Source organism: Natator depressus, chromosome 1, assembly GCF_965152275.1.
Source record: "Natator depressus isolate rNatDep1 chromosome 1, rNatDep2.hap1, whole genome shotgun sequence".
Lineage (NCBI taxonomy): Eukaryota > Metazoa > Chordata > Testudines > Cheloniidae > Natator > Natator depressus.
Genome location: NC_134234.1, coordinates 30,162,634 through 30,175,390, shown reverse-complemented (window position 1 = coordinate 30,175,390; position 12,757 = coordinate 30,162,634).

Genomic DNA, 12,757 nt, shown 5'->3' with positions numbered 1-12,757 from the left:
TCTTCTTTTTTTAGATTTTCCGGTTCAGCCCCAAGCTGAAAAAACCTCTTACTCATTCAGCTTTTTGAGCTGTATCATATGGAGGAACTTAATGGATGACACTGAGAACAGAAGCCACAGAAACGTTTTGCATAGTATTGGAAACCAAGATGCAGAAGAAGGCTCCAATCTGGTGAGATTTTAAAAAGTGGGTTCTCCACATTCTCCCATGTTTAAAATATTGAACTAATATTGGAAGACATAGTATTTTTTCCCAGAAAAAAATTACAGAAAGGGAATAGTCTTGTCCAACAATTCTGAGTTCTCAGGAGTACAGTGAATACCTAAGAATGGCAAAGCTCTAATTTTCTAAGAGTTCCCTCTCACAAAACTGCAAAAAAGAACAGCTTTTTAATGCTAATAAATCTAGAGAGCCCATGAAATAAAATATGTCAATAGGTATCCAATGATTCTCAAGATATCTTGGGGAAACACAGCAAAACATACGCAGACTGTGAAAAAGCTTTAAAATTATTCAGTAATGTGGCAACAGCTACACAAATTGTATCTATCTGAGAAAAGGACTCTGACTTATTTAATGGCCCTCTTCGCAACATAGCTCTCCATTATGGGTAAATCCTTTAACATCCCTGGCTACTGCAAGCACCATTGCAGCCTCTGATATGACCAATATCCATAACTCATCACTGTGCCGATACCATGCGTTCCTTTTTTGGCCGGGAAGTGCATAGGTGGTCCTAGCTGCACAGCATTAATGCTAAAGATCTCCAGTTTTAGTTCATCTTTTGCCAGGCTTACTCCTTCACCCTCCCAGTTCCCTGGTCCTTCTCGCATGAACAGAGAGCAACAATACCCGAAGGTGCAAACAATTCAATGTTTATTGGGAAGAACTTCCAGCAAGCTTAAATCCAAGTTCCTTTTTCCTTATTTTCGAATCTCAACTTACTTCCTGTTTGCCCCTAATTTATACACTAATATTCTCAGCTATACCTTAACCAATCATTTTACTGAAATTTACCTAACCAATCCTAACATATTGTAACATGATTAGCTAACCAATTATATCCCACAACCTTAATTAGTTTACACACAGCAAAATTAATTATACAGTAGACAGAAACAATCACAGAACCAGACAGAGACCATGCAAATAAACAATAGCAAAGTGGGAACTGTAATGACAAAACAATACAGAGGTGAGGATTTCACAACTACATCTATAAAGACATAAGGGTTTCCCAACTATGTCTATTGGTAAGTGAGTTCTTACAAAACAGAAAACTATCAAACTAAATTTCATTTTACATCTTCCAGGCTCTTCCCTTTCTCTGGAGGTGATAGATCAGATCACCTTTCTAACAGCCCCAGATTGCTTTATTTCAATCTGACTGGTTTGAAATGTGTGAGGAAGTGACGATACACTTTCCAGCTTATGGCTGCTCCCATTGCTTTGCCAAAGGCCTTAGCTTAAGAACAGGGCCTCAGACTGTCACAGTGAGAGAAGGCGCATACACAGGCAGACAGTGATTTTGATTCTTTCTTTTATACCTCTAGAACTAGCTAAATGATAAACATATACCTAAATTATTAAAGTATAGGCCTTTACAGACAGGCCTGAATATCTATACCCTAACACTATCACTTTTCCTTCTGTGCTATCTTGCAAAAAAAGGAAATGATGATCCATCCTTCTTTCTCCCTCCATTTCTAATTAATCCCAATTCTAAGACTTCCCAAAATTAGGCAACTGACATATGGCATGTTCAGCTAGGTAAATAGGGATTGGTACACATGCTACTGTGCCAGGTGTTTGAATATTGAGCCCCATCCAAAACTCACCAAAAGCAGCATGTGGATTTCCACTGAATTTAATGGCCTTTGGCTCAGGCCCTGATTTTCTGGCTAACTTTGCCAGAGGTTTGCTATATCTAAGGTAATCACTTAGATGTTTCCTACAGAGAGAGCTCACAAGAGAAAGAGAGACTACCTTTTGCTCATCAATGTGTTAATCATCTCTAGTTGCCAGGTCTGCCCATTCCTTTGAGTTATAAATTAAAAGGCACAGATACATAATTTGGGAAATCTTTCAAGTTCTCGGGGTTTTTCTAAGTGAAACATTCAACAAGGGCTGCAAGATGCAATATTCTCCTCTCAATATCAGTTCCACCAGGAGTGCTGACTGTGCTCTGTATAGCAGATGAACTGTGAATAAATCAAATAGAGGACAGGCTTTTGAATCAAAGTTCTTTCTAGGCGCCTCTAGTACACAGAGTACCTTGCATTGTGGAAACAGCCTTTCACAGAAGCAAACTGAGTCTGCCCAAGTCTGAGTCTAACTCACACAATTAGGTAATAAGAAAGGTCTTCAGCTATCCTTACACTCAGTTTTATAAAAACCATTTCAGAACTGATGTTTTTGCTTCCACAGCTGGTGACCATTAGGTCAGTATGTCTGTTACTGGGTCAGTAATCTCCTCTTTTGCACACTGCCTGGGACACAGCTGTCACACCAAAGTTCCCAATTTTGCCTTGGATAACTAAAGTTACTTCAGTGCTTGTAGTATTCCCTGTACCAAGTATAAGGATGCCTAGGGCATTCTACAAATAGGACTGGATTTAAAGCCATTTAAGTCAATGGGACTCTTTCCTTACTTCTAAGGGTATGTCTTCATTACCCGCCGGATCGGCGGGCAGCAATCGATCCAGCGGGGATCGATTTATCGCATCCAGTCTAGACACGATAAATCGAGCCCCAAGCGCTCTCCCGTTGACTCCTGTACTCCAACTCCATGAGAGGCACAGGCAGAGTCGACAGGGGAGCGGCAGCAGTCGACTCACCGCAGTGAAGACACCACGGGTAAGTCGATCTAAGTACATCAACTTCAGCTATGTGAATAACGTAGCTGAAGTTGCGTAATTTAGCTCAATTCCCTCCCCCCCCGCCCCCCTCCCCCCCAGTGTAGACCAGGGCTAAGATTCTTAATGATCTCAGGCAACTGAAAAAAAAATGAAACCCACCCTCTAGATGCCAGTAATTTGTTGCTCTTTGATTTCATGAGAATTGTTTGGTTGTTAGGAAATGGGGAGGCATCTTACTTTACAGCGTACACACCTTTTTCCTATGAACATGTTTCCAGTTATCCTACATGTTCATTGTGGGGTTGCAAACAAATCACTCTCACAGAAGTAAATGGTTTGCATGTAGAACAACTGCATAGCTGAATTTAAGGTATCTGAATTTAATGTGAAAAACTATGGGATTTAAGCACTTCTTATTTTTTGTCATTTTAAATGTTCAGAGTTGTGGGAAATTGGGGGGGAGTCAGGCAATGTGGGGGTCAGAGAATAATTATTTATGTTTGCTGTGCTGTTGTAGCCATGTTGGTCCCAATATTTAATGACAGTAGACACTGAGATTCAAAAAGTTTAAGCTTTATAAATGCTAAAACACAAATTGTCAACATCACATATCAAAATATACAAAGCAAATACCCTTGAATCTAACTCTAATAAGTTCTCAAGAAGCATTTTTATTACTTTGACTATCTGCAAATTTTGATTATTATGGATGGAAATATTTTTCCGTTGGTTTGTGTGTGTACAGTGAAATTGACATTTACAGACATTTTCAGATAAAAATCTAATCCCTTCACGCTTAAATATAATATACATGGCAAAAGCAGCTTTAATGTGCATCGATGTCATGACTGGCACCAGCCCTATACTCTGAAGGAACCATGACTTTGTTTGAATGGCCACATATACTGTGTGTGTGCCCTTGGAGCTACCCAGTTGCACTGCTTCTGTATCAAGGACCTCTGGAGTAGCCTCTTTTAGAGAGTAACAAAATAAAGGAAGCCATCATCAGCCATAAATAACAGCTGCAGGATGTATTTTTGTGCTAATTGCATAACAAGTACACAGAAAGCTGGGATTTGAACCAATGATTTAAGGTAATTTATTTACAAGGGTTAAAAAATGAGTTAAAATGAATGCCTTTATTTCTGGGGAAAGATAAGAACAGACAGAAGCTTCATTTCAGTGTAAAAACTTTGAAACTGCTGAAGCACATCACAGGAACTGCAGAGAAAAGCTCCTAGGAGGATGCAAGGATTTTAAATACTACAGTGATCATCACTTGATGGTAATTAAATTAAAGATCGCTGTTGCAGGGCTGGAAATCATTATTACTCTAGTATAGGAAATGTAGTTTCAGTAATCTCAAATGGAAAAGAGGGGAATAAGAGTATTAAAATGATACAGTTGGATTTACGTTTTTAATATATATTTTATATATATACTCTATATTTTAAATTGTAAGTGCATTTAGCTATGAAATGAGAAATGGGCTTCATGGATATATATATATATATATAAGCTAAATGTACTTACAATTTAAAATATAGAGTTAAGGGATTTTTTTTTTTAATTTTAAAGACCTAAACCTAAAGAGAAGCATTCAAGATATGAATGGCTACAAATACAGTGAGATTAGTGAAACAGCTTAATTGGAAGGGATTCTACTTATAACTCACATTGTATTTCAAAGACTGCATTTGGATTTTCTCTGTACCGTTAGAAATGAGAACTCTAAGTAACCGGAAATCCCAAAGGACATCGCTATTCATGGTAGTCATGTCAGAATAGAGTAAAAAGAATCAGAAGAGAGGAAATCAGAGAATCCTTGCCTTTTGATGAAATGCTCTATGCAGGAGAAGATCACAGATTCTGTGATTAATAGGGGGATTCACTCTTGAATCAGTGGCACCCACCACTGAGCCAGTATTAAGCTCTGCCTCCTTAACTGCTAAAAAGGAAAAGTGTGGCATGATATGGTAAAGTTACTGGACATATTAATGGTAAAAGAGAAGAAGGCAATGTGGAAAAAATAGAAGAGGATTTAGAGAAAGTCATTTTAAAAATATAGTGCTCGCCCCTGCACGCAAGGGCAGTCACTACATGGACACCTCTCCCCATCCTGTTGTGTTTCTGGGCACTGGAGCTACTTAGTCGCTATCATGTCCCTGAGAAGGTTGGAGAAGGATGTTTGGCCTTAAGTGAACACAAAGTGCAGAGAAGAGCAAGGCAGAAGGAGGGAGAGCAGAGAAGCAAGAGAGATAATGGGATAAAGAAGAAAAAAGAGTAGAAAGAAATCAGAGTAGGGAGTCTAGGAGAAGACAGAAGATCAGTGAGAAATGATGAGATATATTGGTTTGGACTTTAAAAAATCCCCAAACATGTAATTGATTTTAAATGACTGCGTTGAGTACACAGTCCATGATCCAGCAAAACTCTTAACCACGTGGTTAGCTTTAAACACTAATAGTCCCACTGAAGTCAAGGCTGCTTCAACTTGTGTTAGTGGATAAAGTCTCCCAAGGAACCACTGTGCCAGGCAGGATCACCCAAAATGCATTTGCTTTATTCCCCCATCACACCTGATCCAATGTTAACATGCTCCTTCCCTGCCTCCTGGGCCTAATCCCCAGGATCTGGGGCAGGCCAGAGGAGCTGGTGTAGGGCACACCAGGAAAATCCTCAATTGCTGCTTAAGTCATCTTTGCAAAAAGGGTGTCGGAGGAACTCGTTCCCTGACCGCTTTTGGAGGAGGAAGCTCACAGAGGTTCTGGCGGTCATCAGGCCTTTGGGTACACAGGGGGCACTTGGCCACTATTGCACCCTTTGAAAGGAATATAGCGTACACTTCCCTTCGCAGCGTGGGCGGGGAGAGTTCTTCTCAGTGCACCAGTGTAGTAATGAGAGGCCATGGTGCTACCCCACCCACCCTGGCAGTTTAGCACCTCTGCAATTGTACCTCTCCCTGCTTGTGAAGGGGAGGGAATCTTGCTCCCACTCACACAAAGCTGGATATAATCTAGCCTATAAAACTCAAGCGGTTAATAGCAGGTTCCCCACTGGCTTTATGATGACTGTGTGCTGGATGCTATGATTTTATGCATTTCCCTTTGATGCCTGCTTTTACATCAGATAGCTACAGTGAACATTGCTGCTTTAATAACAAGTATCCTTTGATGATAACAAGTGCTGATCACGGTAGCACAGGATCCAACACCATAATGTGACATGTTGATGTGCTATTAGGAAGTCTTTATTAAGAAGAAAAAAGTGTTGTTTCCAGTGACAAGAAACAAACTGATTTCTGACAATACCCTAAAATATTGTGGCGGTGTAGTGCACATAATAAGGAGTGGGTAGATGCATGGCCAGAGTGTTCCTAAAAACAGTGTACCCTGGCGTGAATTTGCTGTCAGTTTGCTTATGCAGTTCAACAAAAAATAGTCCTCCTTTCAGAACTGACTCTAAATTGCGTGTTCCCATTGCGGAAGGACCTTGGTGGCCTTTCAACATTTCCCACAACAAAAGTAAAAGCAAGCTGAGCCCGGACGACAGCGCTTGGCATTTTGGACCTGGCAAGGTGTTCCGCAAATACAGAGCTGTGTAGCCTAATGAGGCAACGGAAAGTGATGCAGTGAGATGCCTTTTCCTGTATTCCTGAAATCTGACTCAGAGCAGATGGGTTTGTCTGCTTGAACACCCAGGCCAGAAGGCATCCACTAACCAATCACAAGTGTGATAGCTTTTGGCACTTTCTGATTGGCTTTCCGCTGTTAGCTGCATTTCCACTTTGTCCTCTCCTTTCCCTAGAAGACAATCACTGCACACTGTGTTTCTTCCTCTAGTACTGTACTACTCAATGGCAGAAAAGTTAATAAAATGGTGCTCTATTCTCTAGAGTCCTCACCACACCAGGGCCTATCTGCTCTGCCTGCCTCCCATTGGACAGCTCAGATGGGTATCCCCTTTGTCAGATTGAGGCCATTTGGAATAGTCTGACAGCCCCACGTAAGAGCTGAAACATGCTCGGCAGCACCAAGTGTCTGACCCAACGCCCATAGCAGTCAAAGGGAGGGGCCCAGGGGACAGACCACAAGTCTTCAAGCTTCCAGGTGTTCAACTGCCTACTGAACTGTAGTTCCAACTAAACAGATCCATCCAGCATGGTCTGTGAGGGGGTGTATAAAACCGACACTGGGACAAAGGGGTTAAGCATCTGTTCTGTCCCCAGGTGGCTCCACCCCCCTGCATCTGAAGAGCCTGCTCCAGCTGTGAGAAGCTTAAAAGGGAGCCAGACAGCCCAGAAGGGGGCCTAGACTGGATAGGAGAACAGGCCTATCTTGAAAGTTCCTGAGCAAGGACACAGCAGAAGTTCTTACTTCAAGAGAGGGACTTGCAAGCAGCAGCTACCCAAGGTCCTAGGAGAGGGTCCTGTGAGGAGACCCAGTTGATAGGTAGCTGGGAGCTTTGTCTCTTGGGCTGAGTGCTGAGCCAGGAGCCTGACTGGAGATGGGGGCTGATCAGAGACTGCAGTCTGCTTGAAACCCTGTATAGGGGGAGAGTGTGACAGACCCCAGGCAGGGTTGGGGGGGTACAACGCAGAAACTAGGACAATTGTGAACCTGGGGCAAGGCTGCAAGGAAGGAGACTATCAGCTGTTGGAGAGAGTGTTGATGAATGACAACAGAGAGAGAGGAGAGCTGGGATTCAATGAATTAACCACTAGGTGGCACCTCTGGTAAGCCCAGCACCTATTATAAGGTCATTATGTAGAATGGAGTTGTCAAACCTACTGGCCCTCCAAGCCACATGCAACAATCTTCAGACGTTCAAGAGCCAAGGCATACCTTCTGGGAGCCAGGGGTTGGGACTTCAGCCCCACTCCTGCTGATGCCTCCAAGCCCTGGCAGTTTTGCCCCACAGGGCTGAAGCCCCAAGACCCCCCTCCCCACTGGGCAGAAGCTCCTACTGCACCACCCTGCTTCAAGGAAGAGATCCTGAGCTTCCCCCACCCCTCGTCTGGTAGGTGGAGAATGTAGGGGGTGAGGGGCTCTGCGAGCCATACACAGTTTGACCACCCCTGAATCTAGAAACAGAAAATAAGTTAGCAAAGAAAATTTATTGTAAACTAGTGTTACAGTCCCACCTGATTAGCAATATAGGGCCAGATCTTCAGCAGGTGTAAGTCAGTGTAGCTTCACTGAAGTCTGAGGTTCTGGCCCACTAAGTGTAACTAATTACTCTTTTTATGGAAAGCCAGTATTTAATAATATACCACAGTTTTCAACATGTTATTATTCTGTAGGGTATTAGCATATGTTGTGGACTGGAACCCACTGATCATTGGCTGTACTTAGGTGAAACATGCTTATATAGTAACAATTTGTCACCAAAAATTGCATAAGCATTTTTAGCAAACTGAGGTACTTTCTGTGTGATTCCCTGGATTACAGATAGACAATGGAATGACTGATCACATGACTCATTGGATAACTGTTCCCTTTTTACTTCTCTGGTCGTGGCATATAGAATCACAGGCAATCATTTTCAGATGGTTGTGTGTGTTCCAGATCACTGGCAGTTTGTTTTATTTGTCTAGATTTTTATATATTTCTTATTGTTGTACTATCTGAGCTTCTACTTGATTATCCATCGTGTGACATTTTGTGTGTATATCCAGACCAGTAAGGGGTTGTGTCACTGGCTGCTCTGAAGACAAGAGAAACCTGCACCTTGTACTTCTGTGGAAGGTCCTGATTGACAGAAAGCCAGCCATGGCTGGAAAGGAGAGAGTTTGGTAAGAAATCTACCCTGAACAAAGTCTGTATTTGACATAAAGTTTTAGACCTTTAGATGTGTTTTCACTTTCATTGCTTGTAATGATGTCTATCTTTATCTCTTTTACTTGAACTCACTTAAAACGGATCTCTTTTTTATTAAATAAACTTTTACTTTGAATCTGAACAACCTAGTGCTGTGCTTGAACTGAAGTGATTGTTAACTCCATTTAAAGTAATAAGCTGTGCTTTTGTCTCCTTAAAAGAGTAATGAATCTTGTTAATTCTCTGAGTGTTCCTGGAAAAGGCTGAACACTTCAGGGCAAGCGGTTTTGGGGGAATTTGGGACTGGGGGTGTGTTGGGGTCACTTTAAAACTAGTAACCAAGGCTGGTGGAGACCAGAGTGATACTGTTGTGTTGTAGGCAGGCTGCTGGGGTCAGTGTGCTGAGCTAGGGCTGCACGGCACATAGACACTGAGAGAACTGCATACTTGTCTGTCAGCTATTGGTGTCCAAGCTGTGAGCCCCAGCAGCAGAGCATTTAGGCACCCAGAGTTACAAGGCAGATGGCGACACAAACTCTTACTAGTGTGAACATACCCAAAATGTCACACACTGGTATTTAGAAGTCCTCATGGGATGTACCAGTAGATAATGGATAATTCTTTTGAATTATGTTTAGATTGAAGTGGAGTGAACCAGTTCAGTTAAAATGAGAATTGACCTAAAAATCTGCATAGAATTTGAACTGAATCTGAACTGGGTGGAAACATTTTTGAAGGCTAAAACAATTCTTGTAGCTTGAAATAGATAAATTGTATCTATATATGTAGATAGATTTCCGGCCAGGTTCTAGCTCATGCTGCACCCAGAAGTACCTAAGTATCACAAGGGGGCTGGTCTGAGGCATCTTGTTCCTCACAAGAAGGGCTGGTCTCAGAGACCTCCCCTTTCCATTTTACTGATCTCACTAGTGGTGCTAGACCTATGCAATCTGTGCACCAAAGTCAGCACACAGACTGCAACTCACAGGAGTCCCTTGCATGAGGAATGGAGTGGTACCTGTTTCCTCTTACCCATCTTTTCAGCACGCAGCCACAATCGGTCCCAAAAGAATTAACATAGCATGTCACAAACTACTGGGAAAAGAAAACTGTGGGTTCATAAAGCAATGCAAGTTCAATGTCAAAACAGGAGATGCAAATGAGAGGCTGTTTCCCTAACCCGTATGTTTACACTGAAAAATGAAACCAGTTAAGAAGTTTAAATGAATTCAGAGTAAGTAGGATTTTGCTTTCAGGAAGATGGAGACAATATTCAGAGCTTTAAAAGAGAATGGAATATACACGCCACTATCTAATAACACTGCTGCAAAAATTTTGCTGACTGCTGGGGAGCACAAACAATGATAAAGGGCTCGATACTTTGCACAATGGGTTTTGTAAGTGAGGGGGATTCTCAAGCTTTCGATTGTAAGTGAGAATATCAGTTCAGAGGGAAAATGCCAGCAATAGTTAGCACTAGCATAGATACTGATAATGCATAAAGCCACACTCCTCTGACTGCATTGGATTCAGCAGATTCATAGCTGCATACAATGCAGTGAGAAAACAAAGCCAGATAAGTATTGGAGAAGGTTATTTCTTAATATAGGATTGGGATGAAGAAGCCTGTGCTCGTTTGTCGTTGTAAACCTATCTACAAAAGGTTTTATATTCAAACGGGGTTGATGAAGAAGAAATTACATCCTTTTTCACTGCAGAATGAGTATGAATAATTGAATTATCATAGGGCACTGGTTTGTTGTACATTTCCATAAACTCTACTTTAAATGTCCTGGGATATCAATTGCGGCTACTATAAAGCTAAGCATCTGTATTTTTTGGACCATTTGCTGCTGCAAAGCTGTACAATAATAGCTCCATTTTTTTAGTGTGTTATTAAATTGGCTCTTATTTTACCTATTACAGAGGGCTAACCCCTGGGAAGAATTCTTTTTTTTAAACCAATGGACTGTGCTGTTGTTTCAGCAGTACTGCAAAGAAAGGTTCTGGGAATGATTTTGTTTACTGGGCGCAGTTGTGATGGCACAACTTAGCACGGCTGTGAAGAATGAGATATATCGTATTAGCCCATATATTCATATTGATCCTTTCTGGTTTGGGTCTGTCTTCAATACACACATTGGTGCTTAAAGCAAAGTGCACTTAGCAGTGTCTTGTGAGGCAGAACAGCATTTGGTTAGTATGGGTACATCTATACAGCAAAAAAAGCCCTGCAGCAATGAGTCTTAGAGCCCAGGTGAGCTGACTGAGGCTTTCAGGACTCATGCTATGGCGGTAAAAATAGCCATGGAGACATCTGGGCTCAGAGTGGAGCCCTGAATCTGAGACCTTCCCCCCTCACTGGGTTTCAAAGACCAGGCTCCAGCCCAAGCCAGAACGTCCACACAGTTAATTTTAACCATATAGCACTAGCTCTGTGAACACAACCCAGTTGACCTGGGCTCTGAGACTCGCTGCCATTGGTTTGGTTTTTTTTTTTTCTGTATTTAGGCATCTGGGGAGTTAGGTGCCTAAATACATTTGTGAATCCCATCCTACGCATCCTAACTCTTGAAAATATTTCATCAATATATTAGACAGGGCACATAGATTCTTGTGTCACAACCAAAACTTGGGTTATGATCTGCAAGTCCCTAAGTGGTCTAGGACCAAATTATCGGGCAAACCACCTCTCTGACTATCCCCCAACATGGGAGTTAACGGCGAGGTCATTCTGCTTGATGGTGCTGGGAGTTAAATTTTTCATGACAGGTAACATTTTGATTTTAGTGGAGAACTCACTCTTCTGGAACCATTCTTCAAGAACCTGTGTTTAGTAAGCTTCTGGTTTTCTAAATGGGAATAGAGACTTTTGTCAGGGTCCCTGTAATACTGGGTAGATTTGTAACTGATGTGGATCATTGACTGATTAATTGTACTAATTAAAAGTAAATGAAACAAATAACCTGCTACACCTAAAACACTGGGAATGGATGAAGGATCCATTAGGGTGGAAATCTGTGGGGACTCTTCCAAAGGCAGAAGCCTCATACTATGAATTTGCCTATTTTGGATATCCGCAGAAAAAGCAGGGGGCAATGTAAATTCTTCAAGGCAAATGACAAGGATAGTTCATAATTTCATTATCACTGGAAGGCTAGAGAATGAACTACTTGCAGGTAGGTCTCACGACTAGAATTTACATCTCTTCACTCACTGTTTTTAGTCATTTAAAAATATTATTTTACTAACTATTTTCTGGGGAGCGCAGTTTGGAGTTTTCTTTGTTGATTTAGACCAACTATGAGAACCTTGTAGATACACATATATCCCTACCAAAAAAAACAGAAATGTAATGAAAAGAATGCACTTCTACCATAGTTCTGCCTTGGAGGAATAGTAGAATAGTGTGCTAGATAAAATCTTCCATCAGCAGGCAAGATGGTAATTTGTGAGACAGGAAGTGAAGATGGTGCGTCCCTGGAATCTGGTAACGATGTGTTAGAAGAGATTGTTCATGTCTGATGATGTGTTTGTGGTAAAAACGAAGAAGTTATAACTACAGGTAGCAAATGAAAAATGGACTAACGGTCTTTTAAAAGGCAAAGCCATCTGCTATCTTTCGTTACATCTAGTACTGAGAAAGTTAAAAGCAAGGACAAATCGGTCATGTTCATACATAGAAATATGGCATTTGTCAAATATGATTTCAAATTGCTTACAGTAACAGGATGCACAGAGTAGAGCTGGTCAAATTATCTCTTATAAATAAATTATTTGATTAATGTAGCCCTTATTCTGTTTGGAAATCATGTGCAAAATGATCCTACCTTCTGTAAATGTCTTCATCATTATTTGTAAGTGTCAACCACATTGGCTGAAGTTAGCTTGGGTGAGCTACTTTTGCTCACAAACTCTTATTTCAGTTGTTCAAGACTCAGTATCCAACATTTGTGCCTGGCTGCGATTTGTTTTTGTGACATATGTTTGGAAGACCGAACAGACTGAAAAATAATCATATTGTTTTGTAAATGCTTTGTGTGGCCAACAACAATCTTTCTTTTTTTTTTTTCCATTCA